We start from the raw sequence: 14,598 nt of genomic DNA, 5'->3' as shown, positions 1-14,598 counted from the left end.
ATCCAAGCCCTGCCCTTGCTTCCACTTACACTCTCATAAATCAGTCGAGGTGAATATATTAAGCTCAGTTAGAATTTTTTTTTTTTTTAAAGACAATGTTCCTCTTTCTTTGGCTTGCAGGACCAAGTCCTCTATTCATGGTCACCCCTGCTTTCTAGACACAGCATTTGTTTGTTTTTCAGAAAATCTCCAAGGGCTTGATTCTGTGGGTGATTTTGTTCCACATTGAGAGAGAAGGACTGACATGTATTCTTACTCCATGGCATGTTACAAACATGTGAGGCTGACACAGTTGTTATGGGTAAGAGCAGTCAGTTCATGTGATGGGAAGAATTATCTATAGGATAGAAAATTAAAATAGGACTGTTGATTTCATTTCCAACATATAAAGGACTTGGAGGGGGTCATTCTTGTCTCCATAGTGATGAAGATAAATGCACTTAAAGTTGATGACTTTCCATGGACCCATCAGAGAGCAGAGACTGCAGGGCAAACTCCCACTTTGAATGTTGGTGAGGCAGGCAAATCCATTGTCACAGCTAAGATTTATTCATGAACTGAAGTGGAAGCTGCTGGTGCTGTAATCTGGTAGGGACACTTAAAGGGTGATTTTGAGGAAACATTGGAGACTGAATATGAACCAGGATGAGAGGGAGAAACATGTGGAACCGCAGCTTTATGGGTCTTCAGTGAGCTTTAAGCTCCTGAAACCCAACCTGTCTCATGGTGAAGATCCAAGAAAATCCTCTTGTGGCTTTGGCAGAGAAAGGGGAAGAGTAATCATGGTGAAATATTCCCAGAGAGTTGTCCATAACAAAGACATATGCTTGAGGGGAAAAGACTTTGGGGAAAAAAAAAAGCGTTAGTTGCTCAGTCATGTTGGACTCTTCACGACCCCATGGACCGTAGCCCACCAGGCTCCTCAGTCCATGGAATTCTCCAGGAAAGAATACTGGAGTGGGTTGCCATTTCTTTCTCCACAGGGTCTTCCTGACCCAGGGATCAAACCCAGGTCTTCTGATTGCAGGCAGATTCTTTTCTGTCTTATCAGAGCCTTATCCCAGGTGGGGGAAGGGCATCCTTACTCCAGCCAGTTTTCTGGTCTCACCTAAGGGGAAAAAAAGTTATACCATGAAGATGCTCTTATGAGGGTCACAGCCCAGGGACCCAGGCATCCTAAAACCTGAGATTTAATGCTTAGACTACATAATGCCTCCCTTCTCCCACACTTGATCACACCAACCAGGCTCCAAAGTAGCAGTAGTGGATTATAATGGAAAGAGCTGTAAAATGCAGATTATCTCTGAAGAAGAGTACGTAGGGAAGTCCAAAGTCAACAGGGAAGATAAAAACAAGTATACTAGAGGAAATTGAATTCTCTGGACCCTACATTTATAGCAAACATTAGTACAACAAATCTGACGTTAAGAAAATTATGAAGCATGCCAAAAAGCAATAAAAATAGACTCTACAGAAACAAAGCAAGAATCAGAATCAAATTTGGGTTCACATAGATACTGAAATTATCAGGATTTAATGTAACAATGATTAATAAATTAAAGATTAAAGGAAAAGCAGAAAACATATAAGAACAGATGAGTAATGAAAATAAAGAGGGGGAGATTCTAGGAAAGAATCAAAAGGAAATGTTAGAAATCAGACAAAAAGGCAGAGTGTCTCTGATGCACTCGGCAGTAGATTGGACATGCCTGAGTATAGATCTAGTGAGAACAAAGATAGGTCTATAGAGTAAATAGGTCAATAGAATAAAAATATGTTAATACCACATTGAAAGGGAAAGGAGAAAAGATTCAAGTACATTCAAGAACTATGAGACAACTGAAAAAAAGTAACGTATGCTTAATTGAAATACCAGATAAAGAATAAAGAAGAAACAGAAGAAATATATGAAGTCATAATGGCTGAGAACTAGCCAAAATTAATCATGCATTAAACCACAGATCTAGGAAGTTCAGAGAACACCACGAAGGAGAATTACTGCACGTCCTCCTTCAAAAAAAAATCAAGAAACTACACCTAGGCATATCATATTCAAGCTGTAGGAAATCAAAGGCGTAGAGAAAAATCTTGAATCTAGAAGGAAAAATACACCATACTTACAGACGAACAAAGAATTATAGTGACCTTCTTGTCAGAAATAAGAAGACAGTGGAGGGAAATATTTAAAGTTTTGAGGGAAAATCATCAATATATAATTCCATATCCAGTAAAATCATTCTTCAAGGGCAAAGAAAAAAAAGTTTTGTTTTTCTCAGACAAATAAAACTTGAGGTACTTTATCACCAGCAGAACTGCCCGGAAAGAAATGTGAGAAGATGTTCTTCAGGGAGAAAGAAAATTATATAGGTTAGAAACTCAGACCTACATGAAGCAAAGAAACATGTTGGAGAAGTAATAAATCAAAGTAAAATGAAGGCTTTTACTTTTCTTATTTTTAATTGCACTAAAAGATAACTTTGTTTAAAGCAGTAATAGTAACAATGTATTAGGTTATTATGGGATATGGGTAAGTGAAGTGAATGAATAAGCGAAAACGAGACAGGAGGGAGAAATTGGGAATAGCTGTATTACATATACATGAAGCAGTATAGAGTTACTTGAAAGTGGATTTACATTGGTTTAAAATGCATAGTTGAAATTTTGTCAACCACTAAAAATGTTTTTAAAAGAAGTATAATTGATATGCTAAAAGAGGAAAAAAAAAATAGAATCATGAAGTGCTCACCTGAAACTGGAAAGGCACAAGAAGAGGGAAATAAAATAAGTGCAGTGATTAGAACAGATAAGCATGGTAGAAATTAATATTAATAATCACTTTAAATACATATATACATCAACTAAAAAGGTAAATTGTTGAAGTGAATAAAAAAATATATATCAGGAAGATAATGGTCGTTGCTGTGACAAATAGTCTACAATTTCAGTGACTTAACACAATAGGAGTTATCTTCTTGCTTATGTAAGAGCAGATCAAGGATCCTAGTGTTTGGGACCAAGGTCTTCTACACAGTGTCAGCGACCAAAGTCTTTCTATTGCGTGGCTTCATCTTCCCTGCTGCTGCTGCTGATGCTAAGTCGCTTCAGCCGTGTCCGACTCTGTGCGACCCCATAGACGGAAGCCCACCAGGCTCCTCTGTCCCTGGGATTCTCCAGGCAAGGACACTGGAGTGGATTGCCATTTCCTTCTCCAATGCAGGAAAGTGAAAAGTGAAAGTGAAGTCTCTCAGTTGTGCCTGACTTGTAGCGACCCCATGGACCGCAGCTCATCTTCCCTAGTACTTCATAAATTATGTATCCAGCTGATACAAAAGGAAAAGAGAGAGCAAAGAGTAAGAATTTATAGATATATTATTCACAAATTTTTCTCCAAACAACCTTGAGAATGACAACTTAATTAAAAGACATTTATATATTTTAAATGTGTGATGTGCTAAGTCGCTTCAGTTGTCCAACTCTTTTGCGACCCCAAGGACTATAACCCACAAGGCTCCTCCATCCATGGGATTCTCCAGGCAAGAATAAGGAGTGGCTTGCCATTTCCTTCTCCAAGGGATCTTCCTGACCCAGGAATCAAACCCACATCTCTTATGTCTCCTGCATTGGCAAGCGGGTTCTTTACCACTAGCGCCGCCTTTAAAGGAGAAGTATAAACCACTAGGGCTTAGAGGGAGTTATCCTATGAACAACAATTTATTGCACTCTGTTATAAAAATCTAAGTTTTAATCTCTAAAATGAAAATGTGGCATTTTAGATACATTTGCCAAAGAAAACTTGAGATTTAAAGAAGCATGGAGGAAACACACTTGAATCATGCTTCAAAAAATTATTTGGACTCTTTCTGGAAAACGGTTTTAATACATTTTTTTTTAACTTGGCAAAGACATTTTATTTTAGATGTTAAAAACTGAATAGTTTGGTAAATATCTAAACCTAAATTGGTTTAAAGGGAAAATGCTGTTCTAAAATACTTAACTCTGTTGTAAGTTTATGACCCCTTGTTTCCATTCAGTTACCTCCATGTGAATGGTCTAGAAGATAATTAAACTCATATGCCCAACATTTAAAAACAAAATAAAACATCGGGGTCTCCACTAAAAGAACTTCCAATATTGTAAAGAGAGAATGAAGATAATTCAATCGGTTCATTAGATGCCAGAAAAGGAGAACCAACCAACAAACAAAAATGACACAGCACAAAATGGTGTAGTAATTCAAGTATATGAAACATCTCAATGGATGCAAACTGATTAATCATATGACCAGTTAAAGCACAGATTTTCTTATTTTAAACGTATGTACTTTGTGAGAAATGGCAAAAGAGTGACGCAGGAAGCCTGAAAGTAAATAAATGGAAGGATATGTTAGACGTGCTATATTAATATCACACCAAGTAGATGTGAAACCAAAACAGATTACTAGAGATAAAGAGAATCATATTTTAATGATAAATCTATTCCCTGAGAATATGTAACAGTTTCAACCTGTGTGCAACTAACAACACATCCTCAAATCCATGAGGCAAAGTTGAAATAATTTCAAGAAGTTAGCAAATTCATGTGGAAGGTTTTCACACAACTCTGTGCAGTACTGGTATCAAGCATATAAATTTAATACATATGCAGACAGAGTGAATAACACAAGACATTTGGTCTAATGTATATCTAGAAAATTTCTCACCCAACAGTACAGAGTACTGTTTTTCAAGCACTCATGAAACTTATACAAATATTGACCCTAGGAACAGGCTACAAAGTCACAACAAATACCAGGAAATCAATAGGATATTGTCTGATCATTGGCAATAACATTACATAGCAATATATTTTGAATAGATGGATATAACATGTATTTTGAATTTTAAAACAGCATTCTCCAATGTATTTCTTGGACGTAATAATGATGACACTTAGATGATGATGCAGGTAGCAGCAAATTTTAGCAGAGTGCTTGATATGGGTCATGTACTGTGCCGTGTACACTATATATACGGCATAAAACCCTAGCAGTAGGTTCTACTTCTGTTCTTATTGTTTTGATGATGAGGAAATTAAAGCATAGCTCTAACGAAAGATGGAGCTAAGCCTGAAAGTCCAGATAATTTGACTTCAGTTACTATGCTTTAAACCATGACAATGTGAAGAAATAAAAATGAAAGTTGGAATTAAGCAACAATGAAACACTACCTATCAAAACTTGTGGAAGGCAGCTAAATGTCTTGTAGGGAATCCTATCTCAAGTTCATATAATAGTGGTAAAGACACTTTGAAAATTAATGTTCTTTCTAAGAGTTCAGCACTAAAAGTCAGAAAGATAAGAACAAATTTCATTCAAGAAGCAAACTTGGGATATAAACTAAGTAAATAAAGAGGACAGAACAAAAACATAAATATAAAACAAAGAGGCATAGACCTAAAATCTATTTCTTTAAAAGAAATTCCTTTAACAAAACTGATTTTTAAAAAGGCAGTACAAATATTATTAATAAGAAGGACCATTAAAAATAAATATTAAAATATTAAAATTTTTATATAAACACTTGAGTGAACTGGCCAATTTTCCAAAAGACTGTATGACACCAAAATTGACAGAAAAGAAATTTAAAAAGGAATTAATCTAAAACCATTGTCACTTACTTGGTAGTCAGGAATCTACTCACAAAATGGGCACAAAATGAGACAGTTTTAAAGTATCAGATCACATCAGTCGCTCAGTAGTGTCCAACTCTTTTCGACCCCATGAATCGCAGCACGCCAGGCCTCCCTGTCCATCACCAACTCCCGGAGTTCACTCAGACTCACGTCCATCGAGTCAGTGATGCCATCCAGCCATCTCATCCTCTGTCATCCCCTTCTCCTCTTGCCCCCAATCCCTCCCAGCATCAGAGTCTTTTCCAATGAGTCAACTCTTCGCATGAGGTGGCCAAAGTACTGGAGTTTCAGCTTTAGCATCATTCCTTCCAAAGAAATCCCAGGGCTGATCTCCTTCAGAATGGACTGGTTGGATCTCCTTGCAGTCCAAGGGACTCTCAAGAGTCTTCTCCAACACCACAGTTCAAAAGCATCAATTCTTCGGTGCTCAGCCTTCTTCACAGTCCAACTCTCCAAGCCAGGCTTCAGCAATATGTGAACCGTGAACTTCCTGATGTTCAAGCTGGTTTTAGAAAAGGCAGAGGAACCAGAGATCAAATTGCCAACATCCGCTGGATCATTGAAAAAGCAAGAGAGTTCCAGAAAAACATATATTTCTGCTTTATTGACTATGCCAAAGCCTTTGACTGTGTGGATCACAATCAACTGTGGAAAATTCTGAAAGAGATGGGAATACCAGACCACCTGACCTGCCTCTTGAGAAATTTGTATGCAGGTCAGGAAGCAACAGTTAGAACTGGACATGGAACAACAGACTGGTTCCAAATAGGAAAAGGAGTTCGTCAAGGCTGTATATTGTTTTAAAGTATAGATTTCACTAAATTTTCAAAGGATGGATGACATCTATTTAGGACATATTTTCAAAAATTGGGAATACGGGTTTCCCAACTTCCCAAAGCCAGAGAGAGAGAGAGGAAAAGTAAATACAATATGGGCCAATGTCTTTTGTAAGCAGAGATGCAAAAACTCTAAAGTAGTAACACAGATGAACAAATATTATCTATTTCTATAAAATGTATAACATCTAATTTTCAAAACGTGCAGATAAGTGTTTTATAATCAACATACGTAACTTGTTTTCAGTAACAAAGTTGCATAATGATGAAAACTTTGCCAAACATCTGTTTTCAAAATTTCTCTTGATAGCAGGAATTGTTTTCCAAAACAATAATTTTCTCACTTCTTATTCAAAATGCCTCTTTTACATTGGGACATATTAAGGGTGTGAGTGTGTTTAGATACTGCTAAGCAGGCATTTTTAATTACCGGAAAGTTAAGAAATTTGGAATAGCTTTTTTTTTTTTTTTAATAAGAGAAAAACATGTAACTCATCTTCAGATACTCTAACTTTTTAAAAGACTTTACCATGAGACAACCAGTCTCCTTATAGTACTTGAGATTTTTATGTCAGCTTCTCATTTTAGTGCTGGTGCTGCTGCTGCTAAGTCACTTCAGTTGTGTCCGACTCTGTGTGACCCCATAGACGGCAGCCCACCAGGCTCCCTCGTCCCTGGGATTCTCCAGGCAAGAACACTGGAGTGGGCTGCCATTTCCTTCTCCAATGCATGAAAGTGAAAAGTGAAAGTGAAGTCGCTCAGTTGTGTCCGACTCTCAGCGACCCCATGGGATTTTCCAGGCAAGAGTACTGGAGTGGGGTGCCATTGCCTTCTCCTCATTTTAGTGCAGATTGTGGCAAATATTTTTCCAGTCAATGTAATACAATCTCAAAATTTACTATGATAGAATCCCTAAAGCCCTCTGACCTATAGGCTTAATCATGGAATCTGTTTCAATCTGTATATTAAATGCTAGTAAACTTGGTTGCTTTCCTATTTTTAAATTAAAAGTAAGTATAAAAGGATGACCTGGTGATCCCCTTATTAGGAACTGCTTTGAGGAGGTAGGGGAGTCAGAAATCTTTCCATATCAGGTAAGGCCCAGAGTGGCTAGCTATCAAATGAGGTTTTAGGATGACTGACTCCTGAAAGATGGGAGTGAGAATTCGACCTCTGTTATCAGGAATCACCATTTCAACCAGAAGAGTCAGCACTGCCACCGTCTATAGCACGTAATCAATACTAGTTCAGTGTTCTGGTCTCATGATAGATTCTTTTTTTTTTAAATTCTTGGAAGATAATTGCTTTACACTATTGTGTTGCTTTCTGCCATACATCAACATGAATCAGTCACAGGTATAAATATGTCCCCTCCTTGCTGAGCCTCCCTCCCATCTCCATTCCATTATACCTTCTAGGTTGTCACAGAGCACCGGGCTGGGCTCGCTGGGGCACAGAGCAAATGCCCACCGGCTCTCTGTTTTCCATAAGGAAAGTATATATTTCCATGCTACTCTGTCAGTTCATCCCACCCGCTCCTTCTCCCACTGTGTCCACAAGTCTGTTTTCTGTATCTGCGTCTCCATTGCTCCCCTGCAAGTAGGTTTATCTGTGCCATCTTCCAAGTCATGATAGATTCTTAAAATACATTCTGAAATATTAGATTTTGAGGCTTTTCTTGAAATATTTCTAGACACAGAAATGTATTATATTCATTCCCACTAATTTAAACACCAGTGATAGATTCATTATGGAAAATATAACACACAGCCTTGATTACAGGGCCATATTTTACATAGTAAGACTGAAACACAGCTGAAGGAAACTGCCTTATTCAAGTTTCTGAGATCCAGTTCAGGGCTAGTTGGAACAGCATAGTCTTTATATACACTAATAGAAATTTCAACCGCTGTAGCATCAAGCCCCGCAAAGGACTTTTTGAAAGAAACATCTTTTTCTATTTTAACAGTAGACTCCCTGAAAATGAGTTATATGTTAGAATGTCAATTACTTTTATTTGCCTTCATTAGTACTGGTATTGCAAACAATTTGTCCGAGTGGAAGAAAAGAAAGGACTAAAGTCCTTCAATAACCCCTCTCATTAATTCTTTGTGCAAACAAACCCTAGTTTGGGATAAAGCAAGATAACCTAATGGATGTTTTGTAGAGGATGTGCAGTCACTTTGTTTACCAGTGAAGTTTTATCAAATAAAATGGACCAAGAAAAGCCAAGAAAAGTTTGCAGTTCTATAAATCTCAAGCCATATTTTGAACATTCCTGAAACACCCCATCTCCAGACCTCAGCTTTGAATAGATTTATGAGAGTCAAAGGTCACAGTTCTTGCAAACAGAGGAAACAGCACATAGAGTTTTTGTTTATTTTCTGTCTCTTAAAAAAATCAAATATGGCCATCAAGGACATAAAACACACTAATACTCAACTACTAGTAGCAGAAGAAGAGCCTGTGGGTGTTTTTATCTCCTTGGTTACCATGTGTAGCAAAAACAGATGCAGAATAACTTGCAGGTTTCCTCTGTCTTGTTGTAACCAAGGTTTTAACACATTTGTTTTAAATAATAGAGGAATTCCAGGGAACATCTGCATGGAGGAAGCAAGTCAATTCAGTTGCTTATGAAGTTAGGAATATGGACAGGATGGCTTGTGGCCTGTATAGCAGGAAGATTTCTTTGGCTTCAGACTGAAGGACATTTGTTTTAGTTCTAAAATTTCTATTTATTAGGTCTTGGAACTCTGGAAAAACCTATGCAAGTCTGTGGAGGCTTTTCTTCCTCATCTGTAACGTAATTGATTTCCTCTATCTTATAGTGTTATTGACATGATTATGAGAAATTATTAGGAAACTTTCTTTTCCACTTTATTTATTTTTGCATTTTAAAGTTCAAGAATAATACAAATTTAAGGCCTTGCAATGGTGTTCTGTAGCTGTGAGTGCGCCTCTCAGAATCTCCTCACCTACATCCCTGCTCTGGGCTGGTTTACCTGCTTTGGCTGGGTGAAATGGGGAAAAGCCTAACACAGTGACATTAAGATGTGTTAGGTATTTTTCTGTTAGCAACATTTATCAGAGTTAACTTTCTACTCTCTTCAAGTATCCTGTTAGAAGACCCTGTACCAGTGGTGGCAGTGTCTTTCTATGCCCTTATCTGATGGAAGGATTTACAATTGCAATTGCTCTGCTACTAAGCATTTAACTTTTCAGATGAATCTAAAGTAGGAAATGAAAAGGTCATCTCTATTCCATATTCAAAATGAATAGAGATAGTTCAACCTGTCTGGATTCTTAAAAGTATCCATTTTGCTTTTAACTTTAAATTTCCAAGTTATTCATAATACCCTGTTATAAGTAACTTTAGAAAGAAAGAAAGTGAAGCTGCTTAGTCGTGTCTGACTCTTTGTGACCCCATGGACTGTAGCCTACCAGGCTCCTCCGTCCATGGGATTTTCCAGGCAAGAACACTGGAGTGGGTTGCCATTTCCTTCTCCAGGAGATCTTCCCGACCCAGGGATTGAACCAGGGTCTCCTGCATTATAGGCAGACGCTTTACTGTCTGATAACTTTAAATCCTCTCTAATTCTTCCCAGTAACTTGATTCACAAATGTTGCTTGTGAATCAATTATTTATAGCTAATTTTTTTCATGTATTTCAGAAAGAGTAATTGATTTTAGGTTCATGTAGCTTTTTATTTTTTTAAACTCAGATCATTAGTATTTGCTAGAGCTTCTGCCTAGAGTTAAAACAACTTCTGGTTATAGGTAATTCATTGAAATGTCCTACTTTCTCTTTAAATCATCTCCATTTGCCTCTTCCTATTTTTAAGCTATGTATATAGAAGGCTTCTGTTATTAGTACCCTTAATTAGGGAACTCTAGCTTCCATAGTAGCTCAGACCGTAAAGCATCTGCTTGCAATGCAGGAGACCCTGGTTTGATACCTGGGTCAGGAAGATCCCCTGGAGAAGGAAATGGCAACCCACTCCAGTATTCTTGCCTGGAGAATTCCATGGACAGGGGAGCCTTGTGGGCTATAGTCCATTGGGTCTTAAAGAGTCTCCGACACAACTGAGTGATTTTTGTCCATTTCCTTTGGGTCCTACTTAATTGCCAACCAGCCTGGGAGATGGAGGCTTGGAAAGTCTGGACTCTGACTGTAGAGTGGTCCCGGTTGCAAAAATCCCACTCACCCTGTTAAGAGAAATGAACTGCTTTAGGACAGAGGTCCTAGAGCAGATTTCTAAGACTTGCAGCCAAATGCTTAAATCCGTGAGTCCTAGAATGATTTTAATCTTCCTGAACTACAAGTTTCCCAGGTTTAGACTGGCTCTAAGCTGAAACACATAGTACAAAGTTCGTTGATAATTAATTTCTCTAAGATTATCTCCTATATCATTTTAGTTAGACAACTTCCTGATTATGGGCCACCTTAGTTGGTGTGGACTCTCGCCCCATCATAATATCTTAAGATATATCAATGCCTCTTGATTTCTATAGCTCAAGAAATAAAAATCAATATCTTCACGTAACATTGGATTTAGCACTTAACAGAATTTAAATAATATAATGGCATCATGCTTACATGTGCGTGGTGGCTTCAGATGTGTCTGTCACTGTGTGACCCTATGGACTGTAGCCCACCAGGCTCCTCTGTCCATGGGATTCTCTAGGCAAGAATACAGGAGTGGGTCACCATGCCTTCCTCCAGGGGGTCTTCCCAACCCAGAGATTGAACCCATGTCTCCTGCACTGCAGGCAGATTCTTTTAACCACTGAGAAGCCCATAATGACATCAACCATCACCATAAGTCATTTAGAAAATGGATGTTAATTTTGGGAAAAGGCTTAACTCTCAAAATTCATAAACTGTACAAGAACAAGGACCAACAAACTGAGAACTATTTTATTCATCAAATGCCGCTAGTTGGCGGTGGAATGCCTTGATCCCAGAGGAGGTATCTTCCTAAAACAAGGATTTGTTCCCTAAAAGCCAGAGGTAGTTCTGACTGGTAGGGATTAACTTCTGGACTCAGAGAACATGCCATAAAACTGAGGGAATTCTGGTTTCTGACCAAGAGACCAGCGCTTTAAGTGGTCTACAACAATTTTTGTTTTACGTGCCAAAGAATACAAAGTTGAATAAGAAATTGTTCGTGCTCTAAATAGTTTTTAAACTGTGTGGAGGCAGCAAAGCATTAACTTTTCCCTGGAAATTCCTTCTGGATACTCAAATAGTCATGGTGATGGTGGGATGTGGGACACATTTTTTCCCATCATTGGGGTAATTCTTGTTGTGGGAGCAATCAGCCATATATTTGGTTATGTTCCTAGCATACAAACGGATGTTCATTCAAGACATTCAGGATTTATTTTTCTCCTGGCCTGAGTCATCTTTTACTATGGCATCCTCCTCATCCTTGGACTCTTAACTCTGGAAGCTTTGAAACATCTTTGTCATAGCTCTTGTGAGTCAGTAGTACAATTATTTATGCATGCCCTTTTTCGTCTACTAGATTCTAAACTCTTTGGGCATTAAGACCACATATTATTTGTCTTTGTTTCACTTTGATAGGTTTCATTATATTGTCAAATATACATGCAGAGTTGAATATTTGTAATAAATGAAGTCTGACTTTATTTTGTCCAAGAAAAATTTATGAAGAAGCTATAATTTGTTATTCTTTCTTCAAATGTATAGTTATAATAAAACAACCGAGTCCTACTGTGTAGCACAGGAAACTATATTCAATATCCTGTGATCAACCATAATGGAAAAGAATATGAAAAAGAATGTCTATGTGTATATAACTGAATCACTTTGCTGTTCAGCAGAAATTAGCACAACATTGTAAATTAACTATACTTCAGTAAAATAAATTTTAAGAATGTGTAGCTTTTGATACTTCATTAGGTGGGGTGGCATTTTCTTAGTGGGAGAAGGTATGGCTTTTGTCTTTTAAGACTGTCTATAATATTGAGGTTTTTATCATGTAAAATATAAGCCCATGCTCCTTGGAACTTTTCTCAATTAAGTAACTTATTTTTGAATTCTTGGTTTGAATAGCAAAAGATCAATGTGCAACTTTGTATTTGCATTTTATTTTGAAGTCTTGGTTTCCTGATGGTTTTTAGTGAGCATTCCAGGCAGGATTGTAATGACTGCATACCAGTCCTTGCTTTACATAGATTTTCGTGCTGACTTTATGACGTAGATACAGTTTTAATTCTAATTTTATGGGTGAAGAAACTTTGACAGATTAAATAATTAGTTGGTCATAGAGCTGGTAAGTGGCCTGGGTGTACGCTAACTAACCCAACCCACTCTTCTTGAAACAATGAACTCTGTCACTTTTTTTTTTTTGCTTCTCTCATTGCTCCCTGCACCCCCTAATCTCTTGACCTCAAATGTTGTTCTATCTTGTGACAGAGAGGAGTGAAGGCCTTAGGAGATCTGGGTACACGTGGAGTGCACCAGAGGTTAGCATCACAGACCGCGTTTACTGCTGCACTCAGCCAGGAGTTGTTGGCAGTTTTCAGAACCGTGAAGGCCTCCTCTCAACACGGGAGCCAGTGTAAATACACAGTCAAGGGACCACACCTGAGGAGGGTTTTCTGTCTATTTAAGCGACCTTGTTCATGGCTCTGGGCCACTGGTGATCCTTCTCATCAGTCAGATATTAGATTTCTCTTTCTGAAACTTCCTGTAAGGCTGTTTGAGGACCCTCCCTCCCCCTCCCCCCATGTTTTACCGGGTCATAAAGATTTCAAGCTCTTCAAAGACAAAGCTGAAATGTACTTTAAAAATGATATTGTCATCCTAATTATATTTGTTGTGCTAATTAGAATTTCCTTTGAAAGATTAAGTTACCACTGCAGTTCCTACCCTACCCGCCAATTGTCAAAGGATAAGATAAATTCAGTGCTGGCACTTTGACTTTCCCGATCTATGTAACAAGAGGTGGATCATAAATTAGATTACTTTAAAAAATTGAAATATAGTTGATTTATAGTTGATTTAGTATCTTGTAGTTTTAGGTGTGTATAGCACAGTAATCCAGTTATAGATACATATTCCTTTTCAGATGCTTTTCCCCTAAAGGTTATTACACAAAGTTTAGTTTCCTGTGCTATACAGCAGGTCTTTGTTGGTTCTATTTTATATATATTTGTGTGTATGTGATTTTTGATATATGATGTAAGTTGTATGGTAAGCCTGGGCTGCTTCCGATTGAACAAAGATCTTTTCTTCCTGGTTCCATGTTGCATGACTATCAGTAAATATTGTGGGATGCCACCCAGTACTCATGTTTTGAAGGGTACAAGAAATGAATGACAAGATCTATGTATACAAGGCATTTAGCATTATTAAGAAAGGATTCCAACAAATTCTGGGTCATCAATAGTTTGGAGGCACATTTTTACTTTTGAAAACTGACTATGAAAAAAAGCTAACAGAAATAATAGATGGTTGAAGTTTGTACTGAGTAGTGATGTTTGAAAGATGAAAGCTTGGGACATTTTTACTTCGGTGGACCTACAAAATGCAAATGGGCTTAGCAGAATTGCAAAAATCAAATCTGAAACTTGGTTCTCAGAGAACACACTGCAGGGCTTGAAGATCTGAGATAATTAATAGAAATTAATCTTAAACTTGCTGACAACAGTTTGCAGAGAGGCTGCTGACATGAGTTGGTGCCATGGAAGGCAAAGTTGACATGTAATAAAACCGAACTTAATTCTACCTGCCAAAACATTGGAAAAGTATGCTTATCAAACAGAGAAACATTACTGAAGTATGTATATAAAAATACCCATAATGGGTTTTTACAAAGAATGAAAGCAAATTAAATAGTGAACATTTCATAGATGCCCCTTTAAAAAGTACTCGTTAAATATAGATGAAATTCTTTTGCATGCTACCCTGTCTTACCTATTTAATTTGGAGATTCACCTACCATATTATGTAGCTTGATTTTGTATTTGACATATGAGAAGATGGATCAACTGTTCTATATCGCAATATTTTTTGGTTCACATTTTCAACATGTAATTTCAGTTTAGCTAATTTTTAATTACA

This window comes from Bos grunniens, chromosome 17, assembly GCF_055505025.1.
Source record: "Bos grunniens cultivar Pamir isolate PY7600 chromosome 17, Bosgru_T2T1.0, whole genome shotgun sequence".
In the NCBI taxonomy this organism is placed as follows: domain Eukaryota; kingdom Metazoa; phylum Chordata; class Mammalia; order Artiodactyla; family Bovidae; genus Bos; species Bos grunniens.
The sequence above is the reverse complement of the archived record's forward strand: the minus strand, read 5'-3'. Positions refer to the sequence as shown.